General features: G+C 48.9%; 1 long non-coding RNA gene across 1 annotated transcript; it reads left to right on the forward strand.

Annotated features, from left to right (window-relative positions):
- Positions 1-419: 419 nt before the first annotated feature.
- Positions 420-4549, forward strand: LOC140429679 (uncharacterized). Its single transcript, XR_011949167.1, has 2 exons — positions 420-1215; positions 2662-4549. It is a non-coding gene; the product is annotated as an uncharacterized lncRNA (long non-coding RNA).
- The last annotated feature ends 9541 nt before the right edge of the window (positions 4550-14090 follow it).

The raw sequence follows: 14090 nt of genomic DNA on the forward strand, positions 1-14090 counted from the left end.
GTTTCTCGGCTCTGGACGGGTCCTGGGTCCTGTCTCTCTTGTGTTCTGCCCCCAAGATTCAATCTGCTCGAACAACAATCTTTTTAATAAATCGCCAACAAGTTTCTGCGATCTGGTATTTTTCTTCTTGTATTTGGGTGGGGGGGCGGGGGGGTGCTATTTGACTTTTTTTTGTTTCTCTTCCTCCTTCCCTCTGTGGCCCCCGGACTCCTTCCCCTGTGTGTGTCTTGTACCGGGGGCCGGGTTATTTACAGCGGCCTCATGGTGTTGCTGCTGACTCAACCCCCGGAGGGAGGGGAGGAATAAATAAACGTTTGAGAGTCACCGTATCTCAGCAGTAACCCCCCCCCCCCCTACTTGTATAACACAAGAAACCCTTCAACATATCACCCCCAAAATAGACTCGATCCCAGTCCAGGGCGACGCCTGGCCCTCATTCAAACCCAAATCTGAAACAGATCCAAACCAAAACCAGTTTGGATTCCACTCTCATCCAAATCCATGTCATTCCTCTGACCCGAATCCAAACTACATTCCAACCCAGATCCTGACTCAATCTCATGCATCCTAAACCCAACCCCATTCCAGTTCCTTGTTTAACCCAGTCCAAACCGAAATTAAAAGCTGATCGTTAGCCAAATTACAACTGGACACAAAACAACTCTCTGGGGTGTTCAGGCTCGCCTGGTACAGACGTTGTGTTGGGAGGAATGGGGTGAGTGTGTTGATGTGTGTGTATGGAGCTCAGCCAGTTCGGTGCTCCTCGCCTGCCAGGCTGTCCGATCCTTACTGTAACTCTAGCAGACTGGGTGCGACACTCCGAATGAATGCGAAGGAGATCAAAGAGCTTTTCAGCTGCAGACTCAACCCATCAAACCAGGACCAGACCAGCAGCAGGAAATGAGACATCGACAACCCACAGCCGTGCACAACCCTGACTGCGCCAAACACACACACTGTACTCTGATGAACTGCTTTTTGCTTTTCTAATTTATTTGCTGTTCGCCCTCAAGAAGAAATGAAGGCGCCACGGAGCTGCCTTTTGCTGATGCGTCCTCCCCGTCAGGCTCAAAGGCTTCGATCGACTGTTTGATGTCGATTGCGCCGGGCTTTGGCTCCACGAAGAGGAGTGAGCCACACAGCTGCCTGTTATTTACTAACACAAGCAAAAGCTGGGGGCCGTGTGACTGCTCAGAGCAGATGACTGATGGGACGGTTTGTGAATTGATGTTTGAAACCTTTTGTTTAGAATTAGCAAGAGAAAAGGCACTGTGCCTTGGCTAATAAGATGAGTGTTCTGGTTACTCCCATCAGTAAGGAAATCCTGTCTGCAGTTCCAGTAAATGCTCCAAATTATGGGATGAGGGGATGAAAATTGCTGTCAATTTTGAACTAAGATTTTTGGGGAAATAGTGATCATTCGGAACTGAGAGCACATACTGATTAATTTGAAGATTACCCAAGGGAGGCCGATTTATTTTCCCAGAGACGTTCCTGTGGAATAATTGCCCTAGGTTTCACAACAGTAATCTCGTCTCGTCCCCCCCCCCCCCCCCCTCCCCGTGTCTTTCCCAACTGCATTCTACAGTTACCACCCCCACGATTTTTATATTTGGAGCTGGGGCGGTGGGGAAAGAACATTCCTCTTGAACATGCAACTCCAAGCAGGTGTCTGAATATCGTTGCCACGCGTTGACATGATGCAAATATTAGCTGGGCGGTCTCACCCCCCCCCCCCCCCCCTCAGATAAATAGATATGTGAACGAGCAGTTTAGTTAGTTGGTTCGAGGGTGGAGGAATATGTGCTCCAGTTTGAAATTCAGGTTTGGGCAAATGCTGTGGGCTGACCTTTCACTGCAGCAGCGGGAGGACGCTCCAATGTCCGGGCGGCCGTCCGGTGGGTGGGGTGTTGCCTCTTCAAATGCACACGAGAGATCCTCTGGCATTATTCAAACAACAGGGAGTTCTCCTAGGTTTCTGGCCGATACCCCCCCACACATACACACAAACCCTCCCCCGCCACCAGCCTGGAGCGACAGTAAACGCTAACTGACAGTCTCATTGTTTTTGTTGCATGTCATTTACTCACTTTACGGTCTTCTCAATCTTAAAGTAATTACATCCTAGCAGAGTTGAGCCATTTTGATGGTATTAGAAGGAACAATATAAATACACGTATAACTATATTAATAACTATATGTTTAGTCCTCCCATGTCCCTATTCATTAAACACAGTAGCCTATCCGTGTTTATTATTCTGATCGGCAGAACGTCTTTCTGGCTTGATGACCGTACCCTGTTCATAGACTCATGGAATCGAATCGCTACAGTGCAGAAGAAGGTCATTCAGCCCATCGAATCTGCACTGGCCCTTGGAAAGAGCACCCTGTCTCACCCCACGGGTCCCTGGCACTGGGAGACAGCAGTGCTAATCACTGTGCCATTATGCCGCCCACAGAATACAACTTATGTTGCTATTGCATAGTAGCAGCATGGAATAACTAGCTTCACCTATTTCCCAATTTTTTGAGATACCTAACCAGAGTAATTTGAGGTTAGGTATGTTTTTTCAGGAGAAAAAGTGGTAGACTTAGGCTCATTCATAGCTTTCACTATATATAATGAGCAATTAACTGATTGTGATAACCATTATCCCTCAGGATAGCCTTGATGTGACATATCCTATCAGGCTGCATCCCAGCCTGGTATGGCAACTGCTCGGTCCAGGACCGCAAGAAACTTCAGAGAGTCGTGAACACCACCCAGTCCATCACACAAACCTGCCTCCCATCCATTGACTCCATCTACACCTCCCGCTGCCTGGGGAAAGCGGGCAGTATAATCAAAGATCCCTCCCACCTGGCTTACTCACTCCTCCAACTTCTTCCATCAGGCAGGAGATACAGAAGTCTGAGAACATGCACGAACAGACTCAAAAACAGCTTCTTCCCCACTGTCACCAGACTCCTAAATGACCCTCTGATGGACTGACTTCATTAACACTGTATGCTTCATCCGATGCCAGTGCTTATGTAGTTACATTGTATATGTTGTGTTGCCCTATTATGTATTTTCTTTTATTCCCTTTTCTTCTCATGTACTTAATGATCTGTTGAGCTGCTCGCAGAAAAATACTTTTCACTGTACCTCGGTACACGTGACAATAAACAAATCCAATCCAATCCAACATTTTGGTTTCATGCTTGCACAGTGAGATAATTGCTTAGGCCCTATTTATGAGGTTGCAAATTTCTCACATATGAATTTGTAGGAATCCCAACAAACATACTGACCTGCTTGCTGTATACAGTCGTAGAGAAAGCAGATGACCCATCAGCAGCTTGAGGAAAGGGAACTCATTACATTTTTAATTTCAAACGTGAGTTTGAGCGCAGAATGGATCCCATTAAGATTCGGAAGCAAACTCTAACATGCAGCTGCAGATTCAAATATACTTGTTAGTTTATTTGCACACACTCAAAACATGGAAAGAGGTTTGCAATGTCCCCCTCATCTTCAGATAGTAAAGAGAAGGATAGAGAAAAGGAAGATTTACACTACAGAGACCACAGAGGAAAGAAGTATTAGAATCAAAGTCCAATGAGGTATTCCTTCCTGGAAGTCAGTGAGCTGAAAATCGATGCTGGATAATTCACTGTTCTGGTGGTGTTGACATTACATGATTAGAAAGACATGCAAAAATGAATCTGGCTTGTAGATGAAGGTACAGAAGGTCCATTAGAAGCAGCGTAGATAGGGCCAGGTGTCCAACCTGGACACAGCTCCTTTTCTGTGAGGCTGCCAATCTAATAGTAAACAGCAGACTGGGCTATTCAGTTCAGCAAGGCAATATTACTGGTTCCACATGCCAGAGATCCTAAGCATATGGGTGGTCCAGTGGAGTCAGTTTCGGATGATCATGGCCTCAATACTGGGGCTATTGACTCCTTCAAGGGCACTAATGTTAGCATGCCTGTCCTTCCAACTGATTCAGAGCTAAAGTACATTTGGATTTTGCAATGTATTTTAAGCTGAGTTGTTTAAGAGTCTCCCTGATGTAATATCCTTACAAGTCTCGGTGATTACAACAAATGCTTTAACAAAGTTAATCCTCCTGTGAGCTAATGGGAACTATCTCTGTGACAGGTATAGCAGCAAATCAATCATCCACCCCTAAGTGTACTGCCAAAGGACATCCCGAAATGATGTCAGAGGAGCTGTGTGCCAGAACACTACACTTCAGCGGCTGCTGCTTTCGGATGTTGAGCTTGTCACATTAACAATTGATATGTCAAAACCCTCCCTCTTCCCTCCCTCCTCTTTACAAATAGACATAACCGTTGTGTTTATGTGGGAAAAATTTTTTTTTGACTATTGTGTTTAAGTGAGAAAATATATTTTGTTGCAATAAATTTGTAAAAGTTGAGGTAGTTTAATGTCATTGTTCAGCTGATTAAGTTAAACGTTAAGTTCAATGTTAACTGGTTTCAAAGTTTTGTATTTATAAAATTATTTTTGTTAATAAATGTATTACATTAAACTTTACAAGCTTCTATTGCAACATCAATACACAACATTTAATTATGTTAGCAAGGCAGAAACATAATAGCATGGGTAACATGGCGGCACATTAGTTAGCACTGCTGCCTCACAACACTAGGGACCCATGTTCAATTCTGACCTTGGGTGACTATGTGGCATTTGCACATTCTCCCCATGTCTGCATGGGTTTCCTAGATCCATGGAATAGACCATAGAATTCCTACAGTGCAAAAAGTGGCAATTCAGCCCATCAAGTCTTCACCAACCCTCTGAAAGAGTACCCTATCTAGGCCCACTCCCCCGGCCTATCCCCGGAACCTAACCTGTACATCCCTGGACATTAACGGCAACTTAGCATAGCCAATCCACCTAACCTGCACATCTTTGGACTGTGGGTGTAAACCAGATCACTCGGAGGAAATCCACGCTGACATGGGGAGAACATGCAAAGTCCACACAAACAGTCCTCCAAGGCCAGAATTGAACCCAGGTCCCTGGAGCTGTGAGGCAGCAGCGCTAACCACTGTGTTGCTGCCGTTTCCTCCAGGTGCTTCAGTTTCCTCCCACAGTACAAAGATGTGCAGGTTAGGTGGATTGACCTTGCTAAATTGTCCCTTATAGTCCAAAGGTTAGCTGGCATTACGGGGATAGGACATGGGCCTGGGTAGGGTGCACCTTTCAGAGTGTCAGTACAGACTCGATGGGCTGGATGGCTTTCTTCTGCAATGCAATGATTCTATAAACACAAATTTTTAAAAATCAGACGTCAGAAGGACATTGACACCAAAAAGCTCTGGGGTGCTTTTCAAATGAATGAAAATGAAAATCGCTTATTGTCACAAGTAGGCTTCAAATGAAGTTACTGTGAAAAGCCCCTAGTCGCCACATTCCGGCGCCTGTTCGGGGAGACTGTTACGGGATGGCATAATCTAAATTAAAACATACAAACATTTTTAAACATGCCACATGTAAAGTTATATAATAATATAGTGCAGATTCAAATAGTTTCACAGATTTAAAACAAATAACCAAATATATTGGGAGTGGAGCGGGAGAAAACGGAGAGCAGCCTGGGAAGGTGAGTGATATAAAAACCTTGCCTCTGGGATTTGTGGCCTTCATATCAGAAGCGGAGAAAATGGAGAGCAGCCTGGGAGGGTGAGTGAAACACCCTGAGTGTTCCAATTGCGGGGGAGGGAAATTCTGAGTAACGTCACAGGAAGGCTGTGACTTGATTGACGAATAGCAAATCTGTGCTAAATTTGAAAATCCATTTTAATATAAGTTGTTTTCAGATCAAGATATTAAGGGGACGGTGGCATGTGGCGCAGTGGTTAGCACTGTTACTGCGGCGCTGAAGACCCGGGTTAGAAACCTGGCCCTGGGTCACTGTCCTTGTGGAGTTTGCACATTCTCCCATATCTGCGTGGGTTTCACCCCCACAACCCAAAGGTGTGCAGGTTAAATTGCCCCTAAAATTGGAAAAAAAGTAATTGGGTACTCTAAATTTAAAAAAAGATATTAAGGAGAGATATAAAAACCATTTGAAATTTTTTTTTAAGTTTAAAACTAATTAAGTAAAATAAGGATGGAGGGCCAGGTGGTGTGTTGTTTCTGCATGGTGTGGGAACTGGTGGACCCCATTGAGGTTTCTAGTGACCACATCTGTAGTAAGTGTTGGTTGCTCGAGGATTTCCAGCTCAGAGTTGCTGAGCTGGATTCTGAACTTTGGATGCTGCGACACATCAGGGAGGGGGAGATTCACCTGAATGCTGTTTTCAGGAGTCAGTCACACACCTTAGACTAACTACCCTGAATTTGGCCAGTAGTCAGGGACAGGAAGGTGTGACTCTGAGTAAGGCAGGTAGATGAATCCAGGAGGTAGGGTTGAAGGTGGCTCAGCCCTCATCCTTGTCCAATAGATTTGAGATTCTTGCTCCCTGTGTAGATGGGAATTAGGACTGCCGGGAGGATGAGCAAACTGACCACAGCAACATTGGTACAGGGAGCCATTCAAGTGGGGGAGAGAAGAGAAATGTTGTTGTAATTGGAGATAGTATAGTTAGGGGCATAGACACTATTCTCTGTGACCACGTTCGAGAGTCCCAAAGGTTGTGTTGCTTGCCTGCTGCCAGAGTTCAGGATATCTCATCTGGGTTGCTGAGGAACTTGAAGTGGGAGGTAAAGATCCAGTTGTCCGGTGGCGCAGTGGGTAGCACTGCTGCCTCACAGCGCTGAGGACCCGGTTACTGTCTATATGGAGTTTGCACATTCTCCCCGTGTCTGCATGGGTCTCACCCCCACAACCCAAAGATGTGCAGGCTAGGTGGATTGGCCACGCTAAATTGCCCCTTAATTGGAAAAAAATAATTGGGTTGTTTATATTTTTAAAATGCAGTTGTCGTGGTCCATGTAGGTACCAACGACATAGGCAGAATAAGGACAGAGGTTCTGCTCAGGGAATATGAGCAGCTAGGGACTAAATTAAAAAGCAGAACCAAAAAGGTAATAATCTCTGGATTACTACCTGAGCCATGAACAAAGTGGCACAGGGTCAATAAGATTAAAGAGGTAATTGCATGGCTTAAAGATTGGTGTGGGAGAAATGGATTTGAATTCATGGGACATTGGCACCAGTTATGGGGAAGGTGGGACCTGTTTCGATGGGGCAGTCTTCATCTGAATCATGCTGGGACCAGAGTCCTAGTGAATCGCATAACCAGGGCTGGAGATAGGGCTTTAAACTGATTTGGGGAGGTGGGGGGGAATTAAAGGAGGAGGTAGGAGTGCAGGTTAGCAATGCGGCAGATGGTTACCAGGAAATAAAGGTGAGGGACAGAACGGACAAATGTCTTTTTGCACCAACAAACCTGACCGATACAAGAAATCCAGGTACGACCTTCGCAAAGCCATCCAGAATGCCAAGAGAGAATATCAAACCAAGCTAGAGTCACAGACAGACTCTCGGCGGTTGTGGCAAGGACTAAACAACATAACGGGCTACAAAGCGAAGCCGAACAGTATCTCTGGCAGCAGTGCACCCCTCCCTGATGAACTCAATGCATTCTATACTCGGTTCGAGCAGATAACCAACAATCCGCTGGCGAGTGCCCCAGCAGCCAATAACTCACCCATACCCACCATCACAGCTTCCGAAGTCAGATTGGCCTTCCTGAAAGTGAACCCTCGGAAGGCGACGGGCCCAGACGGGATCCCTGGTCGTGCACTCAGAGCCTGCGCGGACCAGCTGGCAGAGGTATTCACGGACATCTTTAACCTGTCCCTACTCCACTCCGAGGTCCCCACCTGCTTCAAGAAGACCACCATCATACTGGTACCAAAGAAGAACCAGGCAACGTGCCTCAATGACTACCGACCAGTGGCCCTGACTTCAGTCGTAATGAAGTGCTTCGAGAGGTTGATCATGAAGCGCATCACCTCCATACTCCCAGTACGCCTTGATCCACTGCAATTCGCATACCGCTGCAACCGGTCCACATCAGACACCATTTCCCTGGCCCTACACTCATCCCTAGAGCATCTCGAAAACAAGGACTCCTACAATAGACTCCTATTTATTGACTACAGCTCCGCCTTCAACACCATAATCCCAGCCAAGCTCATATCAAAGCTCCAAAACCTAGGACTTGGCTCCCCACTCTGCAACTGGATCCTCGATTTTCTGACCAACAGACCACAATCAGTAAGAATGAACAACAACACCTCCTCCACAATTGTCCTCAACACCGGCGCCCCGCAAAGCTGCGTACTTAGCCCCCTACTCAACTCCCTGTACACACACGACTGCGTGGCAAAACTTGGTTCCAACTCCATCTACAAGTTTGCTGCCGATACGACCATAGTGGGCCGGATCTCGAATAACGATGAGTCCGAATACAGGAGGGAGATAGAGAACCTAGTGGAGTGGTGTAGCGACAACAATCTTTCCCTCAATGCCAGCAAAACTAAAGAGCTGGTAATTGACTTCAGGAAGCAAAGTACTGCACACACCCCTGTCAGCATCAACGGGGCTGAGGTGGAGATGGTTAGCAGTTTCAAATTCCGAGGGGGGCACATCTCCAAAAATCTGTCCTGGTCCACCCACGTCGACGCTACCACCAAGAAAGCACAACAGCGCCTATACTTCCTCAGGAAACTAAGGAAATTCGGCATGTCCACATTGACTCTTACCAACTTTTACAGATGCACCATAGAAAGCATCCTATCAGGCTGCATCACAGCCTGGTATGGCAACTGCTTGGCCCAGGACCGCAAGAAACTTCAGAGAGTCGTGAACACTGCCCAGTCCATCACACGAACCTGCCTCCCATCCATTGACTCCATCTACACCTCCCGCTGCCTGGGGAAAGCGGGCAGTATAATCAAAGATCCCTCCCACCCGGCTTATTCACTCTTCCAACTTCTTCCACCGGGCAGGAGATACAGAAGTCTGAGAACACGCACGAACAGACTCAAAAACAGCTTCATCCCAACTGTCACCAGACTCCTAAATGACCCTCTTATGGACTGATTTCATTAACACTACACCCTGTATGCTTCATCCGATGCCAGTGCTTATGTAGTTACATTGTATATGTTGTGTTGCCCTATTATGTATTTTCTTTTATTCCCTTTTCTTCCCATGTACTTAATGATCTGTTGAGCTGCTCGCAGAAAAACACTTTTCACTGTACCTCGGTACACGTGACAATAAACAAATCCAATCCAAACCAATCCAATCCAAACTATAAAAGAGTAGGGAAATTTGACAATGGAACACATTTAAGAGGTTTGCATCTAAATACACGAGGCACTCGGCACAAAATTAATGAGTTGACGTTGCAAATAGAGACAAATGGATATGATTTGGTGGTGATGACTGAGACATGGTTTGAAGAAGACCAGGGGCAGGATTCTCCGCCGGCGGGATTCTCCGTTTTGCCGACGCCCGGGGGTTTCCCGACAGCGAGGGGCTCCCCCACAATGGGAAACCCCATTGACCGGCCGGCGAAATGGAGAACTCCACTGGCGGGTTGAGGCAGAGAGGTAGCGCGGGCGGGACGGAGAATCCAGCCCCTGGTCTGGGAATTGAATATCCAAGGGCACTTTGAACGGAAAAGGAGGTGGAGTAGCTTTACTGTTGAAGAAGGGGAACAGGGCTGTAATGAGAAATTACATAAGCACGGGAGATCAAGATGTGGAATCCGTCGGGGTAGAAATAAGGAATAACAAAGGGAATAAGACCTTGATAGGAGTAATCTATAGGTCCCCAAACAGTAGTTCCATAGTGGGGCACAGTATAAACCAGGAAATACTGAGGGCTTGCAACCTGGTATACCGTAGTTTTTGTCTTTATATTGTCCTTAACCTCCTTGCGTAGCCAAGGATGTTTTTTACCCCTCTTACCACCTTCCTGCAATAATCATGGGTGATTTTAATCCGCACATAGGCTAGATTAATCAAATTGGCAAGAGTAGCCTCAAGGAAGAGTTCATTGAATGTATTAGGGATTGTTTCTTGGAACAATATGTTGCGTAACCAACCAGGGAGCAATCTATTCTGGATTTGGTTTTGTGTAATGAGGAGGGATTATTGGATGATCTCATATTTTAAGGATCCTCGAGGAAGTAGTGACCAGAGTATGATAGAATTCAGAATTCAGCTTGGGAGTGAGAAAGTGGTGTTCCACTCTCGTGTTCTGGAATAAAACAAAGGTAATTACATAGGCATGAGGACAGTTTTGGCCCGAGTAGATTGAGCAGGAAGGCTAAAAGGTAGGACAGCTGATGAGCAGTGTCAGTTGTTTAAGGAGATGCTCAATTCCTCACAACTAAAATATATTCCAGAGAGGAAGAAAGATGGTAAGGGGTAAAAAAGCATCCATGGCTAAGCAAGGAGGTTAAGGGCAATTTAAAAAAAACTAAGGTATACCATGTTGCAAAGGCCAGTGGCAGGCTAGAAGATTGAGAACTTTCAAACTTAAACAAAGGGATACTAAAAACAGTAATTAAAAGAGCTAAGGTAATTGTTCGCGCACTTAAAGGGGCTGAAGGCAGACGTCGCTATGTTGCAGGAGATGCACCTGAAGGTGGCGGATCAGATCAGGCTGAGGAAGGGATGGGTGGGGCAGGTCTTTCACTCTGGGCTGGATGTGAAGAATAGGGGGGTTGCAATCCTGGTGAGCAAGCGGGTGACGTTCAAGACGATGAGTAATGCGGCGGATAATGGGGGCCGATATGTGATGGTGAGTGGTAGACTGCAGGGGACCCGGGTGGTGCTGGTGAATGTATATGCCCCGAACTGGGACGATGCAGGGTTCATGAAGCACATGCTGAGCCGGATCTAGAGGCGGGAAATCTGATAATGGGGGGTGGACTTCAATACGGTACTGGACCCGGCACTGGATCGATCTAGGGCAAGGTCGGGCAAGAGGCCAGCTGCGGCCAAGGTTCTGAGGGGGTTTATGGATCAGATGGGGGAGTGGATCCGTGGAGGTTTGCCAGGCCAGTGGCTAGAGAATTCTCCTTCTTTTCCAATGTGCACAAGGCCTATTCACGGATAGACTGCTTCGTGGTGAGTAGGGCGTTGATCCCAAGAGTGGAGGGGACGGAGTACTTGGCCATAGCGATTTCGGACCAAGCCCTGCACTGGGTGGAGCTGGAGTTGGGGGAGGAGAGGGACCAACGCCCGCTGTGGCGCATGGATGTGGGACTGCTGGCGGATGAGGAGATCTGTGGGCGGGTCTGGGGGTGCATTCAAAGGTACATAGAGGCCAATGATAATGGGGAGGTACCGGTTAGTGTGGTTTGGGAGGCGCTGAAGGCGGTGGTCAGGGGAGAGCTAATCTCAATCTGGGCTCACAGGGAGAAGAGGGAGAGGATGGAGAGGGGGAGATTGGTGGGGGAGATGCTGAGGGTGGATAGGAGATACGTGGATTCCTGTGAAGAGGGGCTGCTGAAGGAGCGCCGGAGCCTCCAAACGGAGTTTGATTTGCTGACTATGGGTAAAGCCGAGGCCCAGTGGAGGAAGGTGCAGGGGACAACGTACGAGTATGGGGAGAAGGCGAGCCGGATGCTGGTGCATCAGCTACGTAGAAGGGAGGCGGCGAGGGAAATTGGAGGAATCAGGGATAGAGGGTGGAACACGGTGCGGAGTCCGGCCAAAATAAATGAGGTCTTCAGGGATTTCTACGGGAGCCTGTACAAGTCAGAACCCCCGGAGGGGGGGGGGAGAGGGGTTGCAGCGGTTTCCTGGACCAATTGAGGTTCACGAGGGTGGAGGAAGGACAGGTTGAAGGTTTGAGGGCCCCGATCGGGATGGAGGAGCTGGTTAAGGGGTTGTGGAGTATGCAGGCGGGCAAGGCCCCAGGGCCGGATGGGTTCCCGGTCGAATTCTATAGGATGTTTGTGGAACTGTTGGGTCCATTATTGGTGAGAACCTTCAACGAGGCGAAGGAGGAAGGAATTCTTCCCCGGACGATGTCTCGGGCACTGATCTCGCTTATCCTCAAGCGGGACAAGGACCCGCTGCGGTGTGGCTCGTACAGGCCGATTTCGCTCATTAATGTGGATGCCAAGTTGTTGGCGAAGGTCCTGGCCACTAGGATTGAGGATTATGTCCCGGGAGTGATACATGAGGATCAGACGGGGTTTGTGAAGGGCAGGCAGTTGAATGCAAACGTACGGCGCTCCTGAATGTGATCATGATTCCCTCGGAGTGGGGGGAGGCGGAAGTGGTGGCGGCAATGGACGCGGAGAAGGCCTTTGATCGGGTGGAGTGGGAGTACCTGTGGAAAGTGCTGGGCAGGTTTGGGTTCGGGGAGGGGTTCAATAGGGTGGGTCAAATTGTTGTACCAGGCCCCAGTGGCGAGCGTATCGACGAATCGGTTGAGGTCAGAGTACTTCAGACTGTACCGTGGGACGAGACAGGGGTGCCCCCTGTCCCCCCTCCTGTTTGCCCTGGCAATTGAGCCGCTGGCTATGGCACTAAGGGAGTCTAGAAACTGGAGGGGGTTGGTCTGGGGAGGGGAGGAGCATTGGGTCCCGTTATATGCAGATGACCTGCTTTTGTATATCACAGATCCAGTGGAGGGGATGGCAGAGGTCATGCAGACCCTTAGGGAATTTGGAGACGTCTCAGGATACAAGCTCAATGTTGGGAAGAGTGAGCTCTTTGTGGTGCATGCAAGGGGCCAGGAGAGGAGGCTGGAGGAGCTGCCGCTCAAGAGGGTGGAGAGGAGTTTCCAGTATCTGGGTATCCAGGTGGCCAGGAGTTGGGGGGTCCTGCACAAGCTCAACTTGGCGCGATTGGTAGACCAGATGGAGGAGGACTTTAGAAGATGGGACGTGTTGCCACTCTCCCTCGCGGGTAGGGTGCAGTCCGTTAAGATGACCGTCCTCCCCAGGTTCTTGTTCGTGTTCCAGTGCCTGCCAATTCTCATCCCCAAGGCCTTTTTCAAGCGAGTGAGCAAGAGCATTATGGGGATTGTATGGGCAAGTAAGACCCCGAGGGTTAAGAGACTGTTCTTGGAGTGCAGTCGGGGGTGGGGCACTGGTGACAGCACCGTTGCCGCTACCGCCGATGCGGTACACCACGAGCCCGGTGGTGGCGGCGACACTGAGGATCTGGGGGCAGTGGAGACGGCACAGGGGGGAATGGGGGCCTCAGTTTGGTCCCCGATACGGAACAACCATAGGTTTGCACTGGGTAGGATGGATGGCGGATTTCTAAGTTGGCATCGGGCAGGATTAAAAGGATGGGGGACCTATTCATTGACGGGACCTTTGCCAGTCTGAGGGCACTGGAGGAGAAATTTGGGTTACCCCGGGAAATGCCTTCAGGTATTTGCGGGTGAGGGCGTTTGTGAGGAGGCAGGTAGGGGAATTCCCGCTGCTGCCTGCCCGGAGGATACAGGACAGGGTGATTTCGGGTGTGTGGGTCGGAGAGGGTAAGGTCTCGGCGATTTACCAGGAGCTGCAGGGGGCGGAGGAAGCCTCGGTGGAGGAGCTGAAGGGCAAGTGGGAGGAGGAGCTGGGTGAGGAGCTGGATGAGGGCCTGTGGGCTGACGCCCTGGGCAGGGTTAATTCCTCCTCGTCTTGTGCCAGGCTCAGCCTGATCCAGTTTAAAGTGGTGCAGAGGGCGCATGTGACTGGGGTGAGGATGTGCAAGTTCTTTGGGGTAGAGGACAGATGTGCGAGGTGTTCGGGGAGCCCAACAAATCACGTCCATATGTTCTGGGCGTGTCTGACGCTTGAGGGGTTTTGGAGGGGCTTCGCAAGGGCTATGTCCAGAGTCTTGGATACTCGGGTGAAACCGAGCTGGGGGATAGCAATATTTGGGGTTTCAGACAAGCCGTGAGTGCAGGAGCCGAAAGAGGCCGGAGTTCTGGCCTTTGCCTCTTTGGTAGCCCGGAGAAGGATCTTACTAATGTGGAGGGACGCGAAGCCCCCAAGCGTGGAGGCTTAGATCAATTACATGGCGGGGTTTCTCAGGTTGGAGAAGACAAAGTTTGCCTTGCGAGGGTCTGTACAGTGGTTCTCCAGGCGGT

The sequence above is a fragment of the Scyliorhinus torazame genome, chromosome 9 (assembly GCF_047496885.1).
Source record: "Scyliorhinus torazame isolate Kashiwa2021f chromosome 9, sScyTor2.1, whole genome shotgun sequence".
NCBI lineage: Eukaryota > Metazoa > Chordata > Chondrichthyes > Carcharhiniformes > Scyliorhinidae > Scyliorhinus > Scyliorhinus torazame.